Source organism: Fundulus heteroclitus, chromosome 11 (genome assembly GCF_011125445.2).
Source record: "Fundulus heteroclitus isolate FHET01 chromosome 11, MU-UCD_Fhet_4.1, whole genome shotgun sequence".
Taxonomy (NCBI): Eukaryota; Metazoa; Chordata; class Actinopteri; order Cyprinodontiformes; family Fundulidae; genus Fundulus; species Fundulus heteroclitus.
The window spans coordinates 31595354-31614591 of record NC_046371.1 but is presented as its reverse complement, the minus strand read 5'-3'; the positions used below and the strand labels follow the sequence as shown (position 1 = coordinate 31614591).

At 43.0% G+C, this 19238-nt stretch overlaps 1 protein-coding gene and 1 long non-coding RNA gene across 3 annotated transcripts in view; one reads left to right on the top strand and one right to left on the bottom strand.

Moving 5' to 3' along the window:
• The window catches only part of LOC105932194 (transmembrane protein 211), a 262430-nt gene that overhangs the window by 54229 nt on the left and 188963 nt on the right, over positions 1–19238 (top strand). The window lies entirely within an intron of this gene.
• LOC118564594 lies at positions 16448–19155 on the bottom strand. Of its 2 annotated transcripts, XR_004931962.1 has the most exons (3): positions 19116–19155; positions 17543–17877; positions 16448–17448 (listed from the first exon to the last, which is right to left on the bottom strand). It is a non-coding gene; the product is annotated as an uncharacterized LOC118564594 (long non-coding RNA). The 2 variants fall into 2 exon arrangements; XR_004931961.1 differs by lacking the exon at positions 19116–19155 and having other exon boundaries at positions 17543–18715.

The window sequence follows — 19238 nt, the reverse complement described above, 5'->3', positions numbered from 1 at the left end:
GGACTGTGAGACAAATTGACACAGAGATTGTTGACAAAACGTCTAACACAATCTAATTCCTTTTAGTTTTCCCACCGAGCTTCTGTAAAGTTGTCATTATTGGTACAAATTTCTTTACCCATAGTGGAAAGGTGTCATTTTACAGTAAAGCTGGTTGGAAAAGAAACATCTAAAAATATTCAGGGTGGTGGAAAGTTCACATCGTAACTTTCAAACAGCTAAAAAAAATCTGGATTGTACTGGAAGATGCCATCTCTGGGGTCTGCTGCACAACTGATGCAAAAATCCAAACGTTTACTGCGTTCTCGGTGGAACTATAGCAGATGAATGATTTGCAGCTGATCCGTTGGAGTGATGCAGGCGTTACCGGACATTAGCTCCACAAGGAACACAGAGGTTGTTCGGCTGGACAAAAGTAAACTTTTAAGATCCGCTAACATGGCGCTTCATCCCACGATTTGCCTTTTAAACTGCTGGAGTTGGCTGAAAACAATGAAGCACGTCTGACTAGCTCGTTAACATCCACCACGCCGAGGACCATGCTCATGGTGATATGACATCTTTCTACCACGGCTAAGGGAACTTACTGATAACTGCGAAGAACCCCACTTCCAAGAGTCAGAACTAATCTTTTAATGAAAGTTGCTATGCCATAAGCTGGTTGAATATGCTTATTATTATTATTAATTATAATTTGGTATTATAATTTAAATAATAAATCATTCAACTCAAAATTTCGCTATAACAAATATAGTTCAAATGGTGGTGATATTAGCTATAAGCTTATAAGTATTTATACCACTAATGCATTAGTTAACTTGCTGTTATGAACTCATTTATGCTGGAATAAATGATCAGGTCGGACTGTTCACCGACCAGGTTTATCCAGCAGGCTGTGAGAACCCCAATGTAACTGCAATTAGAGTTTAAATCCTTATTCCTTATCACCATCCAATGATATTGTCTCTGTATTAATGTCAGATGTTAACTCCAAAGGAGGTTAGCTCTGATTTCTGAATACCCAGGCAACTGTGAATTGGACTGAACACAAAACAATGTCTATTCCGCAGTGGTTGGTTTTATTGAACCAAAAGCAATTCCCTGTTACAGTAATTCTCTGATTCAAACAACTTTGGAATTCTTACTCATTACTAAACTAAAACATGCAAAATATATATGTGGAAATAAAGAATAAAACAAAATAAACAATGGATTAAAATGAGCGGTTAGCAGATCTTAACTTAACTCAAAGTTGTTTAACACCGCCCTCGAAACACCGGCATTTCACGTATCAGCATTGATAGACAGAACAGCTTCGGGAATCTCACTGGACGCTTTGATATCTTACGAAAGCTAATTCAGCTAAGCTACCTACAGTTCAGATACACGTGACCCTCCCAAGATGGCTGCTACGATGACGTATGAGGGGAGGTCCTAATGACGTAACCACGCTTACGCTGATGGGGTAATGCCTCGCTTCGAGGGGCGTAGCTAACTGGGAGTTTAAAGCAAAGCCCGCGACTTGCTCGGACAAAGAGATTAAACTGATAAGGAGAAGCGAAAAGAGAGAGGGGGGGGGGGAGCAGGGAAAAGATGCAAAGAAATAAGGCGGTAACCCACGGCGGGGTTATTGATGAATCACAAATCAACACAGCAAAATCAATTGTAAAATACATGCACATACAAAGAAAATGTTCAGCAAAATAATTCCAACTTCGTCGTGGAATAAAAGCATTAACCAACACCTACAAAGTTCTACGCCTGCCCAGGCACTTCTAAACACCCTGTTGGTGAAACAGAAATGAAAGGGGAAAAACCCCGTTACTTTGAGTTGCCTCGGGGCTGGTCCGGAACGCTCCGAGTGTGGCTTTCTGGACGCGCTTCGACGAGCGCAGTTGTCCACAGGCTGCAGCGGAACGGGGAAGAAGCTGCTTCGTTTCTTCCTCCGGGTTCAACAGTCGCTTTGTTGGCCAGACAAAAGCGGGGGTCCTCTTCGATCACTGGGAGATGCGGCGTCTCTCAGTCTTTTGATCAGAGGGAATTTAAAAGTACTTATTTAAGTCGACCTCCTGTTATAAAGCAGGGAATAACCGTTGCGTCGAAAAATCTCGGTCCAGCGAGCAATCGAACACGTGGCGTGGGAATCAGCTGTGCGTGTCTTCTCGGGTTGGCTAAAAGCCAGGGAAGAAGGAAGCTCATCGTGTGTGATCGGCTTTTATAGCCATCACTATAGCAACCTTATCTTGATCGGCGGCCATTTTGCCGTGTTGCGTGATGGGAGTTGGTGGCCATTTTGACCACATTGCATCATGGGTAACGCAGTCCGTTACGTCCCGAATTGATGCTGTTTCCTTGATCGGCGGCCATTTTGCCGTGTTGCGTGATGGGAGTTGGTGGCCATTTTGACCACATGAGTTGGTGGCCATTTTGACCACATTGCATCATGGGTAACGTAGTCCGTTACCGCTTTCTGTCACGTCTGAACTGGCACAACATACCCCCCTTTAGCTTTGAAGAGTGGGATGCTGGTCACAGTCTTTAAAGCTACAACCAAGTCCATTCTGGCGTGACGAAAATCCGTTGTGCATGAGTGGAACAACCTAATAGTCTTTCTAGTAGTCCATTGGGATTCATGCAGTTCAGTTCATCATCCAAGAGGAGGAAAAACGAAGCATTCATTGTGCCTGGGTCAGTGACCTAGCCTGGGCAGGACTAAGCTATAGCTAGTCATTTCTATTGGCTAATAAGGCAACAATAAAGTAATAAAAAAAAAGAAATGCAAACTTCACAATCACCATCGTCAATACATTCATTGGTCATCAGGTTTGAACTTTGAACCAAAGAAAGGAGAGAAGGAAAAAGGGAAAGGAAAGAGACAGCGGTTCGTAGTCTAATCAGCTTATGGCCTTCAAGGAGCTGGTGCTACGAACCTGGGAGCGACAAGGGTGAGGGTGTCAACCCTGGTTTGCAACTGTTTGATCTGCTTGTATGCTGCATACGCCATCGCAGTAGTGATGGCCCATCCAAATACAAGGAGAACCACAATAATGGTCATAATGTGAGTGTCGGTCGACTCTGTAGCTCTGGGGAAGCGAAGCAGAGGGACCGAGCTCAACTCTGATGGAGTGAGACTGAATTTAATCAGCTGCGTGCCTGCAAGTAAAAGCTGTCTTTCAATGCCGACATCAATGCTGAAATTGTATCCCTTAAAGACATCTATTATTTCAATCTCTGATAAATGGGTTGCTTGAGCATACCCAGTGGATGTCTTTGGTTTTGGTACACAAATCCAAATTAGGGACTAAATAAAGTTTGGGATCAGCATCATGATAGGCCAATATTGAGGGAGTTTGTAGGTGTACGTGGGTCTCACCTTGCCAAAAACCGACATTCAATACTGATTTAAGCCTATACACATTAGCTCTTTCAATGATGGGAAGGTTTAGCATAAATCCTATCTCCAAGTTGTCAGGATTTACAAATATCGGAATTGCACTACCTAGGCTGTGCGCCAGGTGTATTTGTGGTGGTTGCAGTGTTTCACTAGAGGCAGATTTGAGAACCTTTTCAACCAAATCTACTGGTACCAGGTACGGAGGAATCCGTCCTTCAGCAAGGCTATTTATGGATGAACTAACCTCTCGAGTGAGGTCCTGCATTAAATCTCTAACAACCTGAGTATACATCATGTCATTCTTTACCACTTCTGTGAGCGTTTCCAAAGCAATGCATGGTGTTATGGCTGAGTGTGAAATTATGGACGTGAAGTTATGTATGGACACTTGCTTTATTAGTGCATGTTTAAAGTGTCTTGATTGAACATGCACTTGTCCTATTTAATGCTATGCATTGTTCTCTTCGGCGGGGGCGGAGTTAGGCTCCGTTCCCTGTGAGGAGAGTTTGGTGGACGGTTTAATTTGGTTCGCATGAACCCATGTGTACTCTGGACTTTGCACGCTGGCTTCTAGGTTCTTTCGAGGCCACGCGAAAGTCGTTCGGAGACGGTCTTTTAAGTCAGTGACGCACTGGTGTGCAGTGTAGACGGTTGTCACACTGACGTCTACGGGCTGGTAGATGAGATTCAGGGGAAGTGTCCTTTGTCTTCCTGTCATCATCTGGAAAAGTGTCATCCCTGTGGAGCATGGTGAGGTAGAGCGGACTAGCATTAGGACCAGGGGAAGCTTTGTATCCCGGTCCCTGTCATGGCTGCTGGCATGTTCCTTTGACATGCTGGCCACGGTGCAGTTCATTCGCTCCACCTGTCCGGATGACTGTGGGCGGTAGGTGATGTGGAATTTAACTTCCACGCCCAACATGTTGAAAAGCACGGTCATAATGTTTGACGTTCCTCTGTCCGAGTCGATGGACAGGGGAAGGCCCCACCGGCTGAAAACGTGATTTAGCAGCAGGGCTGCTGTGGTGACAGCGGTGTCATTCGGTGCCGGCAGACATTCGACCCATTCTGTGAAACTGCCTGTTATTGTCAAAAGATATCTGTTACCTCTTGACGATTTGGGGACTGGACCGATCCAGTCAGTCTGCAAATGTGACCACGGAAATGTAACCCCCCTTCGCTGAAGCAGGGCTTGGTCTAGTGGTCGTGTGGGTTGTAACTGGCTGCAGGTTAAGCAGCCTTGTACATACTCCTGGGTGTCCTGGGCCGTTGAAGGCCGGGACGTCATCTGTGGGAGAGTTGTCAGATTAGCTTTGCAGCTTCTGTGTTCTCCTACTGGTGAGTCATGGACGTGTGTCAGTGTGATCCCAAGTTCGTTTGAATCTTTGGGCTGAATGGGCTGAAACTCATAAAACAGCTCCTTAAGTGCCGTTTCCTCTGTTTCAGTGGTCAGTGCATCAGCTTTTTCCAGCTGTTGCATGATTTCTGTTTCGAAGCCAGGGTAGGGCTCAGTGGGTGAGTCCTGGTCCCCTGGTTGATTTGGTGCTGGTTCTGTTGGGTTGGTTGCTATCGCATACACCAACAGATTTCCTTCAGCTTCAAGCGTTGCACCACAAATGGATCCAGCAGGCAGAGCTTCGTGTCGCCTGATTTGGATCATGTTGGAAGGAAAAGTAAACACGGTGTCTGGAGAGTCCTGTCTGCCGGTCAAGGATAAGGGCAGGTCTCCGATGACGGGAATGCTCAGCTCAAAGTCGTGGAAAGAGCTTTCGATGAGCACCCCTAGAGGTTTCTTCGCCACCACTTGGATCGGCATGTGGGTTGGATTCTCCACTAAAAGGTAAGCTGAGCGATTGTTCAGCTCAAGCAGGGGTGTGTCAGAGGATTTGGAAATCAGCTCTGTTGAAGGCAGAGATGGTGCTAAAAGTTCTTTGGGCTCCTCGGAGCATGTCACCTGGTTGATAGGGACGGACAGTCCACTTCCAGAAGTGAGGGGCTTGGGAGTCCCCACTTGGGCCCAAAGATGACCATGATAGCAGTCAATGAGTGGGGCTAACCTGTTCAACAGGTCCTGACCCACAAGAAAAGGTTCTGTGTCCAAAGTACATATGTAGATGGGGTGCACCAGGGTCATGTCACGGAAAGTGATGTCTAACCACGCCCGTTTGGTGATGCATGACTGATCCTGAGTGTAGCTGGTGATGCCCACGTCACAGGTCTCCACCTGGAACGGTTTCCCAAGAGACACCATAGCTCTGGTCACCTCATCAAACAAATCTGAGCACATTAGACTGATCTCGGAACCCGTGTCTAAAAGAGCATTTGCAGTTACACATCCTCCGATAACTGTCGAGCAGTATAAGCGGTGTGCATTTTCATGATGGTTTAGCTCACCTAGAAACCTTAGAAAAGTGGCTTTCTGATCACCTGCTGATGGGATCTTAGAAGGTTGTCGGTGAATTTTCGGTTGGTCCCCCCCCCTTAATCAGATAAACTCTGTTAAAAGGGGAAGCCTGGTCCACGCCTAGTCATGCTGACAGGGGTTTTGGGCCTGGCTTACCTGGAGGGTCGACAGGATTGGATGGTGGCTGGTACGGCTGCGGCGCGATCTGATGCACTGTTTCGGCTAGCAACCTGCGAAAAGTCTCCTCTATCTCCTTTCTCATTGACTCCATGCGCAGGTTCCAGCCTTTGTTGTCATGTGTGCTTTTCGACCTTTCTGGGCTGTCAGTTTGCTTACCGTATCGAGCTGGATCCGGCCTGTGCCATTTTTGAAACCTCTCACCTTCCATGCTGCCATGCTGACCTCTCCTATCCTGGGAAGCTTTCTTCTGCTGCGGCTCAAAACCATGTTGCTTCTCAGGGCCAAATCTAGTTTTAGGTTTGAGGGGAGGCATCTCATGTCCCTCCAGACCTAAACTCTTTTCTGGTTCGGCTTGAATCTGCAGAACCTTTTTATCACTATCGGCTCCTTTGTTGGGCCGGACACGTGTTTCCCATGCCACCTGCGCGTATTTCCTGATTTCCTGCATGGTAAGTTTCTTGGTTCTACAATGCATGGTAACCTCATAACGCACGCTTTCATGAAGATTATGGAGGAACAAAGATTTGAAAGTGTGGTCTTCCTCCAAGCCGGGAGCATTTCGTCCCTGAAAGTAAGCAGCCCGCAAGCGACGGTAGTACTCTTTTGGTGCTTCAGTTCTCTTTTGCTGAATTGCAAAAGCTCCAAGAGTGGCCGAAGCTGGGTCTGTAAACGCCGAATATTCTTCTCTTAAAGCCTGACAAAGAGCTGAATAACGGTCACGTGTAGCTGGAGGGAGGCTTTCTATGAAAACATGGACACTTCTGGACGTGGTTTTCCAGATAAGCTTCAACTTTTCTCGAGCTGAGGGGCTATATAAGTCTAGCAGACAGCGCTCTACCTCTCTGAGATAGTCATCAATGGTGGATTCTGTATTGCTAGGATCAAAACGCTCTATGTCTCGGGCCAGGGACTCAAGTTGACGCATCCGCAGTCCCTGTTCAGGGATCGGAGCTGGTCCATCTGAGTCCTCTCCTGACGACTCCTGCCTGCGGTAACCACGATAGGAGGGAGGCTCCAGTTCTGACCACCCACCTGGCATCGGCGGCCGTTCGTGGGACGCAGGGGGACCCCCCCTGTCATGAACTCTTGTCTGTGGACGCAGTTCAGAGGAGTGGGGTTCACCTGTGTCCCAGGAACGGTGCTCTCGTCGCCCTGGTGGGGGGAAAAGATCACAGCGGACCGTGTCAGGGGTCAGGTGGGAAGCAGGTGTTTTCCCATGATTTACATCATGTGGATCAGTCCTGATTGCCACCCTAAGTTGTTTAGGCATTTCTTTCCGTATCACACTGCTATATCTGTCCTGACCTTCGCTTACCCTTTGCTCAGAAGGTGTCTGGGGGCCCAGTTCATCCAATGTCCTCCAGGTGTGATCTCCATGTTTTCCTTTGGAGTTCTCACACTCAGATCCTTCTGTCTGCAAGCTAATGCGATCCTCCTCTCGCTCCTCTGTGAGATGACAGCTGCCCTGAACACTTCTCTGTTCTAGCTCCCTGATTCTTTCCTCAGCTGCGATCCGCATCTCAACCTCTCTGTTACACAGATCGGTCTCTAGCGTTAACCTTCGGTGGTATAACGCAGTTAATTCACCCAAAACATCTGCTACCAGTCTATGTTTAGGTTTGCTCTGGACCTCCTCCACCAATTCCTGAATTCTCCTCTCACAGTCCTTTATGTTAAACTGATTCAGACGGGTTTGTTCGTCCGGTGTCATTTTAAGCAGTGAGCTAATGACATCCTGGGCCTCCATTCCAATGGAATGGTTTGGACCTTCAGCTCCTTTGACTGAAGAACCGCTACTATCCATTCTTTGTCAGCTATGGATAACAACACAACAAGTAACACTGTAGTTTAGCAGAGCGCTAAATGACAGACAACAAATAACAACGCTGTATTCTAGTTTAGCACTAAGCAACAACGCATACACTTTAGTTTAGCTCAGCGCTAAACAACAACTGCTAACACAACTGTTAAGTGGCTTCACTTTAACTGTTAACAGCAAACACGCACTATGACTCACTTTACTGCAGTAAGTGGGTTCAAATACGTGCGTTTAATTAGGCTGCGCAGGGGAAAATCAACCCTGCGACTTACAACTCCTTTGTTTTAGGAACGGTTAATATGCTTGTTTAACTTTGAGAATATTAACTTTGAGTGACATGGACCACTAACCTTTCGGCCAGTAATTAAATGATAAAGCTGTGGCTTTGTTTGTGATGCAAGTTATTTCAGAACAGGTGCTCTACACATGTGTGGAAAATAGCAGTGTCTTGGAGCTTCAGAGGTGGCAAAGAATGACAGTTAAAAACCGCTAAATTGCAACCTTAGTTTCAAAATCACAGCTCAATTTTGACCACTTATGATGAGCAGAAGGGGAATAAGGGAGGAAAGAGAAAAAAAAAATGAATAAAATAAAATTAAAAAAGACAAAGGGGCGTAACCGTAAGGTAAGTTTAAAGAAACTGACTTTCAAAACTGTCCCTCCGGGACACTGAGCGATCTAAGCTGTCTTTAAAACCGTGACTGCAACTACCTATCCTGGCCACCAGATGGAGGCAAGGTCTCTTTTTTCAAAGCAGAACACGACACAGACTCTGATTGACAAGTAGCAGACGCTGGCTGCTGTGTATTTCAATCTAGCTGACTTCCAGTCCAGAAATCAATATTCAAACCTCGGGTTAACAACCTCAAACCACCACAAACACGTATATATTTAGTAATGATACCTCCTTAATCAATTATGACTGAATAGTCCTTTTGGCAAGGTGAGCAGTCAAAATGCTGGAATATGGATTGTGTTCATTAAATTCATAAGTTGCTGGTTATTCGATTTAGTCTAAAGGAACGCCAATAAGTAGACTCCAGCCCACACCGGGAAAAGCCAATTTATGCTATGCCATAAGCTGGTTGAATATGCTTATTATTATTATTAATTATAATTTGGTATTATAATTTAAATAATAAATCATTCAACTCAAAATTTCGCTATAACAAATATAGTTCAAATGGTGGTGATATTAGCTATAAGCTTATAAGTATTTATACCACTAATGCATTAGTTAACTTGCTGTTATGAACTCATTTATGCTGGAATAAATGATCAGGTCGGACTGTTCACCGACCAGGTTTATCCAGCAGGCTGTGAGAACCCCAATGTAACTGCAATTAGAGTTTAAATCCTTATTCCTTATCACCATCCAATGATATTGTCTCTGTATTAATGTCAGATGTTAACTCCAAAGGAGGTTAGCTCTGATTTCTGAATACCCAGGCAACTGTGAATTGGACTGAACACAAAACAATGTCTATTCCGCAGTGGTTGGTTTTATTGAACCAAAAGCAATTCCCTGTTACAGTAATTCTCTGATTCAAACAACTTTGGAATTCTTACTCATTACTAAACTAAAACATGCAAAATATATATGTGGAAATAAAGAATAAAACAAAATAAACAATGGATTAAAATGAGCGGTTAGCAGATCTTAACTTAACTCAAAGTTGTTTAACACCGCCCTCGAAACACCGGCATTTCACGTATCAGCATTGATAGACAGAACAGCTTCGGGAATCTCACTGGACGCTTTGATATCTTACGAAAGCTAATTCAGCTAAGCTACCTACAGTTCAGATACACGTGACCCTCCCAAGATGGCTGCTACGATGACGTATGAGGGGAGGTCCTAATGACGTAACCACGCTTACGCTGATGGGGTAATGCCTCGCTTCGAGGGGCGTAGCTAACTGGGAGTTTAAAGCAAAGCCCGCGACTTGCTCGGACAAAGAGATTAAACTGATAAGGAGAAGCGAAAAGAGAGAGGGGGGGGGGAGCAGGGAAAAGATGCAAAGAAATAAGGCGGTAACCCACGGCGGGGTTATTGATGAATCACAAATCAACACAGCAAAATCAATTGTAAAATACATGCACATACAAAGAAAATGTTCAGCAAAATAATTCCAACTTCGTCGTGGAATAAAAGCATTAACCAACACCTACAAAGTTCTACGCCTGCCCAGGCACTTCTAAACACCCTGTTGGTGAAACAGAAATGAAAGGGGAAAAACCCCGTTACTTTGAGTTGCCTCGGGGCTGGTCCGGAACGCTCCGAGTGTGGCTTTCTGGACGCGCTTCGACGAGCGCAGTTGTCCACAGGCTGCAGCGGAACGGGGAAGAAGCTGCTTCGTTTCTTCCTCCGGGTTCAACAGTCGCTTTGTTGGCCAGACAAAAGCGGGGTCCTCTTCGATCACTGGGAGATGCGGCGTCTCTCAGTCTTTTGATCAGAGGGAATTTAAAAGTACTTATTTAAGTCGACCTCCTGTTATAAAGCAGGGAATAACCGTTGCGTCGAAAAATCTCGGTCCAGCGAGCAATCGAACACGTGGCGTGGGAATCAGCTGTGCGTGTCTTCTCGGGTTGGCTAAAAGCCAGGGAAGAAGGAAGCTCATCGTGTGTGATCGGCTTTTATAGCCATCACTATAGCAACCTTATCTTGATCGGCGGCCATTTTGCCGTGTTGCGTGATGGGAGTTGGTGGCCATTTTGACCACATTGCATCATGGGTAACGCAGTCCGTTACGTCCCGAATTGATGCTGTTTCCTTGATCGGCGGCCATTTTGCCGTGTTGCGTGATGGGAGTTGGTGGCCATTTTGACCACATGAGTTGGTGGCCATTTTGACCACATTGCATCATGGGTAACGTAGTCCGTTACCGCTTTCTGTCACGTCTGAACTGGCACAACAAAGTGATCAGTGATGCTCCTTTAGTTTCCTCCACATGATTGTCAGAATTTCTTTTTATTTGAAATATTTAAAAAAAAGACCAATTTTTGGTTGTTTTTTGCTGTTAAAGTAGAAGAAAACATAGTAGCCTTCTTTCAGCCAGTCGGTCAGCAGTGTGTAGCAACAGAGGGATCGGAGACAGTATGGCATTACTCTGTGCCTCCAGCTAGAGAGAACTATAATCACTATAATGTTTTTTTCTGATATCTCATTGAAGGACCTTAAACCATAGGAATGTTAGTTGTTTTAATCTAAGCCTTAGAACCTTGGTGTACCTGGATACCAGGAGCCGGCCCATTTGTATTCCAGGCTTGTCTACTGAGAGATACTGCCGTTAATTTGTTTTTGTGCTTTGGATCATTGACAGCCAAGAGAGTTCTCAGCCTGCCCTCTCAACACCAGCGACGACGTCAACGACTGGTTGAAGCACTTTGAGGTCAGCGCCCCCCTCGTCTGCCAGTCTGTGCTCGTATCCAGAGACCCGGTGAGTGAAGACGACACACGCCCATCTCTTATAAGATGCACGAAAACGGATCACGGTTCCTGCATTGACTTTCTTACGTCCCGTGTTTGCAGGGCTTGGACCTGCGTGTGGAGCACACCCACGGGTTCAGCCACCACGGAGAGGGCGGTCACTACTACACTGACACCACGCCCGACATCGTAGAGTACCTGGGATATTTCCTGCCTGCAGAGTTCGTCTATCGCATCGACAGACCCAAAGATACGCACGCTGTTGGGCGAGACTGAAAAAACAAACAAACAAGCAAACAACATAGTAAACAATGTTTGCAATGGATCTTCTGTTGATCATGTAAATCACAGATAGTATGCAGTTTATATTTCAATTGTGATAATTTCACTTCATTACCAATCAAGTCTGCTGTTGTCTCTGTAGAAAATGTATTTGAAAGACAGAACAAATGACAATTGTATTGTTTTTATTGTACTGATATTATCTCTGATAAAAGTGTTTTGAGGACCTTGAAACTAAAATGTGCAAAAAAGGCAGTGGCTACTGGGTGTACACCATGCTCTACCTGGCCAGGTGATTGGTAGGGTAGACATGGTTTGTCCACCGTTAGAAGCAGCATATTTCCGCCGTGGCATACGTCTCTGTCCCGGTCAAATTCACAATGGTGAGCAGCAGTCAGTTTATTTACTGAATTCTACCTTTAAGATGTCTTGGGATTGACATAAACATAAAAGTTTAAGTCAGGGTGCCAAGATGAGAATATTGTCTTTATCAATGAAGTCAGTGAGTGTGCAAAATGTGACAAATTTCAGGCTGTGTGTTATCCAGGAGGTGATCTCTGTCCGTTTTTAGTCTTTCGTAATTGGTCCATTGCGTTTCCAGGATGTAATGACGAATAAAGTCCAACTGCACTTAAAACTTCTCTCTCTTCCCTCCTCCACCGGTAAAACAGCTTTGCCCCTAACAGAAACCGTTTTCATTTGTACAGCTTGTCCTCACCTCCTACCCTGCTGACGGTTGAAGGAATGCGCCCTGTCCTGTTCAGTTTACTTTAATTTGCATTTTTGAGAAAGATTTTGACCTAAACAGTACACAGACACACACACACAGACAGCTATTACTGTGTGTGATTAGGTGTATCAGTAAGAGCAGGAGTCAGGATGTCAAAATTGTCGATGTGGACGGGCTCCCAGAGTGCAGAAAACCACAGCTTAATGAGAAAAAGGATCACACTTGTCTTCTGTACAGAATAAGATGTCCATCTGCGAAAATGTTCCCATCTCCCCTCGATTACCCAACTGAGCTCTCAATCTGTAAAGAGAAAATAACTCTTAAGCCCTTTTCTAAAACAAAAGGTCAGTAAAGCTCTTTTCCCAGATGGAAGGTCTCTCCGTCTTCCTAAACCTAAATAAAATCACTGCAGCAGGGATTTTATAGAAATCCTCAACTTCATGAACAAAACTCAAGGAGCTAGTCCAGGTTGTCTGTCATCATGATTTTCTACAAAAAAAATGTAAGTTGCCTACCAGGGACATATTTCCTTGGTTGATGCAAACAACAGCACATTAAATATTACCCAAAAAAGAAAATAAAATATTTTCTGTTTTTGGACATGACAGAGAAGCTTAACATGATTCTAGAAAAAAAAAACATTCAGTCTGGACCAGTAAGGATTCATTCTGTAATAATTATTATTATTACTATTACAGTAAGGATTCATTCTGAGCTGCAGCAATCTCCTTCATTACGCAAGGATCAACTATTCCCTTATTAAGGTTTGAGTTGCATGGTGGCACGGTTGGCAGCAGCGGTACCTCGCTGCAAGAAGGCACACCATGAAACCAACCAAGCCTGGTCCACCTAAAGTGACATGCTGATGCAGGAGAGCATTGATTAGAGAAGAAACCAAATCACCAAAGAGACGACTGCTGTGTGGTACACATTAAGGAAGATGGGAATCTCAAAACAGGTTTACCGGAAGCCTACACGCACAGATCAATATCTGCATTTTAACTTACATCACCCACTGGAACAGAAACTCGCTGTTATCAGAACTTTTAAATTATCGGGTGGACAGCATTACGTCTGCAAAAGAGGAGAAACAGAAGGACCAGCAGCTCGGGGGAAGAGTCAGCAGTCCGCTTGCACCTCGAGAGCAAAGAACGCACTTTTGTTGACAATGATGTCCAGATTCTGGACAGGGAGAACAGATGGTTTAAAAAAGGGGGGGGGGGTGAAAGAAGACATCTTGGTCAACAGAGAAAAGCCAAAACTAAACAGAAGGGGAGAAATTAGCTTCCAACTCCCCAGTGTTTACAGCTCGGTCCTCCAACTCATTCCAAAATTGGGCGACTGTGGCTTGATGGGTTGAGTAGTCGTCTGGCAACCAGAAGGTTGTGGGTTTGATTCCAGCTTCCCCTTGCCACATGTCGATGTGCCCTTGGGCAAGGCACTTAACCCCAAGTTGCCTACCGAGCTGTGTCTCGGTGTATAAATGTGTGTGCATTAGAGAGAGCGACTGGGTGAATGTGGCTATAGTGTACAGCGCTTTGGGTGGTCAGCATGACTGGAAAAGCGCTATATAAGTTCAGTCCATTTACCATTCAAAGAGATTACACGAGCAGTCTCATCATAATTCAGGTGTCGAAACGTCTTCAGAAAAACTGAGCGAAAGTCTGGTTGCCTCCGATTTAACTCTGTTTCCTGTTGCGATGAGCCGGATAACTAAGTACTTTCACAGGCCTGTTTACAGGACAACTACTTACCACTCACATTTAAAGTTTGCAGTTCTGGTCAGACGAAAGCAAAATAAACGTTTTGCCTTAGTTCCAAAGTGTTATATTTGGCGGGAAAACTAACACTGCACATCAAATTGAACGGCCCATCTCCTTGGTGAGACGTGGCGGCATCATGTGGGAGTATGGGGCTAAAATAGTAGCTTTAACATTTGCAAATGTGTGTGGAGAGTTGTGTGTCTGTATCTCGATTTGTGCGTGTGCAGTGGGATTTGTAAATGTGTGAGAAGATTTGAGTGTCTGTACAACAATCTGCAAATGTGTAAAACTACTTGTGTGTAATCCGTTTTGCAAATGTGTAAAAAATCCACAAATCTGTATTCAGATCTGCAAATGTGTACAGAGATTTGCAAATGTGTAAAAAATCCACAAACCTGTATTCAGATCTGCAAATGTGTGCAGAGATTTGCAAATGTGTAAAAAATCCACAAATCTGTATTCAGATCTGCAAATGTGTACAGAGATTTGCAAATGTGTAAAAAATCCACAAATCTGTATTCAGATCTGCAAATGTGTACTGAGATTCGCAAATGTGTAGATCAATCTGTAAGCACACACAGAGACACTTGTGTCTGAAGTGTTTTTGCTTCAAGACCCAGAAATACAGACAAATCATTGGTTACAAGTCAAGCGGTTTTTCGGTTGGCTCTCTTTACACACGTGATTTTTGCTACTGTTCTGCCGCGTGAGATGCACAAATGCGTGGAAGGATTTGTATGCGTATCTTTTCGATTTGTGTCCCCTTGCGCAGACTCACAGGCTCAAAGGCTCACATACTGCCCTGAGCGCAGGCTCACAGGCACACAGGCTGCCTCTTCCGGCTGTGGGAGGTCACGTGACTTTCAAGGATTTTACCAAAGCGTTTTGCTTCCAGACGGCTGATAAGGCAACTTGTTATAACTATATAACTTTCTCCCTTTAACGGCAAAGGTTTCTTGTTTTAATGAGAGACTTATCTTGCTAAAACCAGATAATTGTCTCATCATAACAACGCAACATACCCCGGCATCAGCTCGCGGGATATTTGAGTGTCATGGAGAAGAGGAGAGACGGAGGGGCGCCTTTTATTTCTTTTTAAAAAGTCGTCATTTGTCGGAGGAATGTATTTCTGCACTGAGGAGTGACAAGGTAAGTCGTGCATATACAGCAAGTCCTCTACTTGAAATTTTATCAATTCGGCAGTTATTTATATTTAACAACTATGCTATGGAAACAAGTTGCAGCCCTGTAGTACAGTCTCTGGCTCTGTTTACACGGTGAAAACAGGTTTGCGTTGCCTTTGTACCCTCCATTTACACATTACAAGGTTTAACTGTTGCTTAGGGGGGCTTTCAGCTATAGCTGTGGGTTTATTTACAACAGTTTGCAGCCGAAACAGTCCTCCGCGGTGCCAGCCGCTGTTTTCTTCTTCTGGGCAATTTGACCCGGAGCTTCAAAAATCACAGCGCTACTAGTGGTGCGTCATGGGAATTACACCGTTTAAGTACTCTAAACAGGGCCTGTGACTGCAAAAGTTCTTCATGGATGTTAATGAGATAGGCTGACAAAAAGATATAGAGATACGGATAAGCAGCTTAATTTTTTTTAAAACATGTCATGCATACAATCATAAATTCTGCTGTAAAGATTAATAATTGTGTGCTTAAAAGAGTCATTTTAGTTTATTTCTTTTTTATATTAACCATAATTTCATTGTGCTTGTAGACATATCAGCTATACCAAGCATGGATGATGAGAGCTTGGTCATCTACATTCCCACCTATGCTGACAGAATTGCCACCTGGAGATTTTGCTTCGAGTTCCAAGGGAAAGGTGAAAGAGGTGTCCTTCGACAGACATTGCTTGAAAAACTCTTTTCATGCAAATCTTCATGGAAAAAGTCCAATTTGATCTAAAATGTTTTTGGTTACAGGTAATACCACTATGTAATATATTTCAAAAGAAAGTTTGCCATTTGACTCAAAATGGTCATGTTTTCAGGAACATATGGAAGTGAGCCACAATAGAGTCAGTTAGCTTTTGTTTTTGCTGACAAAGATATAGAGCAAAAATACTGATTAAAAAGATTACTCCAACAACATTGTGAAATACAAGTTTTGAAGTCAAATTATTGCTGTTGCTATAAAGCTTCTTTAAGGTAAAAATTCTGAAGCATGTGTTTAAACTGTACTGATTTTCCTTTTCTTTCCATAGGGCATTATTTTTCTTTTATATTCTTCAAAGTTGATTGTAAAATTGATAAATGCTTTGAGTGCAATAGTGCCCAGATTTCTAACAAAGACTTTTGTCTGTTGTATGTAAAAGGATTTTCTCATGTTCATTTTTGAGATCCATGTATTGATCTTTTTAATACTCATAGATCATGTTCTAGTTAGGTCATCTTCTGGAGGTAGAAAACTTCCTTTCAAAAGGATCTTTCAGAGCACTTGTTAAAGGTACTTTTAATGTATGTTCTTCTGTGAGTTGATGTAACATTGCAGTATAATGTTATGTTTCTAAGGAAAGAATGAGTTGGTTTGATCACAAACCATAACACTTCATTTTGTAATGGGTTTTTACCAAAGATTCATTAAAGGTTTTCATATATCATTCGACCATATCGTCATTGTGAAACAGTACATAACTTGGGTCTCAGTGTTCAGTAACAGAGAACTATAACTCTTGCTGTTATAAATATAAAAACTATGTCTTGAATATGAGGAGCAGTGGTGGGGTTTACAGAACATGTCATTTAAACATTTTGTGTCCTGCATGATAGATCACAAGGCAAATGTGAAGTTAGATTTCTTGTTATTGTCCTAATATATGTAGCAGCATATATTTACTGTCAAACACAACAAGAATCACAGAAAATATAAAACCTAGCAGCAAAATTCAAAAAGTTATGTACATCATGATGAAACCTTTAAGTACATGGGAATCGAAGAAAACAGAGGTCTGTTTTTTTCCCCTTCCATCTGTATTTCTTTGACTGCCTGTCCTTTATGGGTTGTGGGGTCTGCAGCTGCCTATTTCTGACTGTGTGGGAAAGTGACAGGTTCATTCTGAACAGGCTCACAAGGTCATTTGCTCCACAAACTCTTTTTTTTACAAGAAAATATCACACGTGTCACAGGTTTGTGCGTATATTAGCTCTTAAAAATAAGCATAACTCAATTGTTTCATCATGTGTGGACGGTGCATGAAGAAAGTTCTCTGTCATCAGAAGGTATGATCCTTCGAACTGTCTCATCACGTGTGAATGGTCCTCTGAAGACGTTGGACTGTGCAAGTTTCCGCCGCTTGCTCAGAAACCTGTTTGAGATTGTCTTGTTCACCAAAAAGCCGTGGAAGGGTATACATCATGTAGGACCGGCAACTTGGAGCAATAGTATCTCTAATCTTACGAATTATGTTCCATAAGTGAACCACTTTAAGAGTTCTTCCTGAAAGACAAGAAAATAAACAAGTTCTTAAAGTACATACTCCATATTTAAAAGCATATATCATATAGTATTTATCTTTTACATTCAAACACACCTCAGTGATATTTAAACAGGTGAGTAGAATTGGCTGCTTATCCAAGAAGTCACCAGTAAAGTAATCTGTATTCTTCAGTTTTTGAAAAAGGTTCATCCAGTACTGGCTGTTGATGTGCTGGCTGTGGGTGCTGGATCCCACAATGAAGTAGTTTTCAGGATAGCTGTCATCAAGACGCAAAAATCTTTGAATGTCTTTCATTGTACCATTCTCTGTCTCCATGTCGATATGAATTCTGGCTGTGGTACCCCCTCTTTTCTCAACCTCTGAAACAAAATATCCAGAAGTAACTTTTGGACAGCACCATCCATGTATTCAGCTTTAGAGATGCCAACCTGTAAACACAGCAGAGATTTTGTTATCGTTCTTTCAAGTTTTTTATTTTAAACAAAAGGTAAAAATAACAATTAATTTACTCTTTCTAAAAATTGAGCACATTAGTTCTGCTAAATGTGAGAAGCTAAATATTCCAAATTCAAAGTTTTCAAGTATTTAAATTTTGTGTCAGATCAAATGCACAGGCATTCTAAGATGCAAAAGAGAACATTCATGATTTTCTGGCTGTATTTTTAATGTAGCTATCTTAATCCTGGTCCTCCTTAATGTTTTTGTTTATGGGAATTTTAAAAAGTACTTTTACAGAATTCCCATCAGAAGGAGAATAGCTACTGTTTAAAATTGTGATTAAAGGTTAGACTGGATCAATGTTTAATTGCTCAAACCTAGACTACAATGCAACAATGTTGTTGATTAAGATTTGTTTTCTTTTCTGAGTAAGTTTAAAAAGACATCAGAAAAAACAAATGCAACAACTAATAAACTGAGAACAGTTGTGCCTTGCTGCCAGGTGCTTTTATTGATAAATTCTGATATTAACTTTTGAATTTGCAGCAATAATAATCGATTATCAGTTTTTGCTTTTCTCCTTATTAAAGCATAAAGCAGTAGTTGACTGGGTTTATTAATGGATCTGATATAAATAGCTGTCCTTTACTGGCTTGTGAATAGTCACATTAGAAAGCTCTGTATTCATCACTTTGTTTTGACACAATAAAATATGGATAAATGTAGCTTTATCTAGCCTCACTTTTATTGTGTAGAATACACATACTTTTAATTAGCCTTACGAGTGTCGAATTAAAATTTATTTTAATTACATTTAATTCAAATACATAAAGGAATAGGTACATTAGCAGTCACAGGCCCTGTTTAGAGTACTTAAACGGTGTAATTCCCATGACGCACCACTAGTAGCGCTGTGATTTTTGAAGCTCCGGGTCAAATTGCCCAGAAGAAGAAAACAGCGGCTGGCACCGCGGAGGACTGTTTCGGCTGCAAACTGTTGTAAATAAACCCACAGCTATAGCTGAAAGCCCCCCTAAGCAACAGTTAAACCTTGTAATGTGTAAATGGAGGGTACAAAGGCAACGCAAACCTGTTTTCACCGTGTAAACAGAGCCAGAGACTGTACTACAGGGCTGCAACTTGTTTCCATAGCATAGTTGTTAAATATAAATAACTGCCGAATTGATAAAATTTCAAGTAGAGGACTTGCTGTATATGCACGACTTACCTTGTCACTCCTCAGTGCAGAAATACATTCCTCCGACAAATGACGACTTTTTAAAAAGAAATAAAAGGCGCCCCTCCGTCTCTCCTCTTCTCCATGACACTCAAATATCCCGCGAGCTGATGC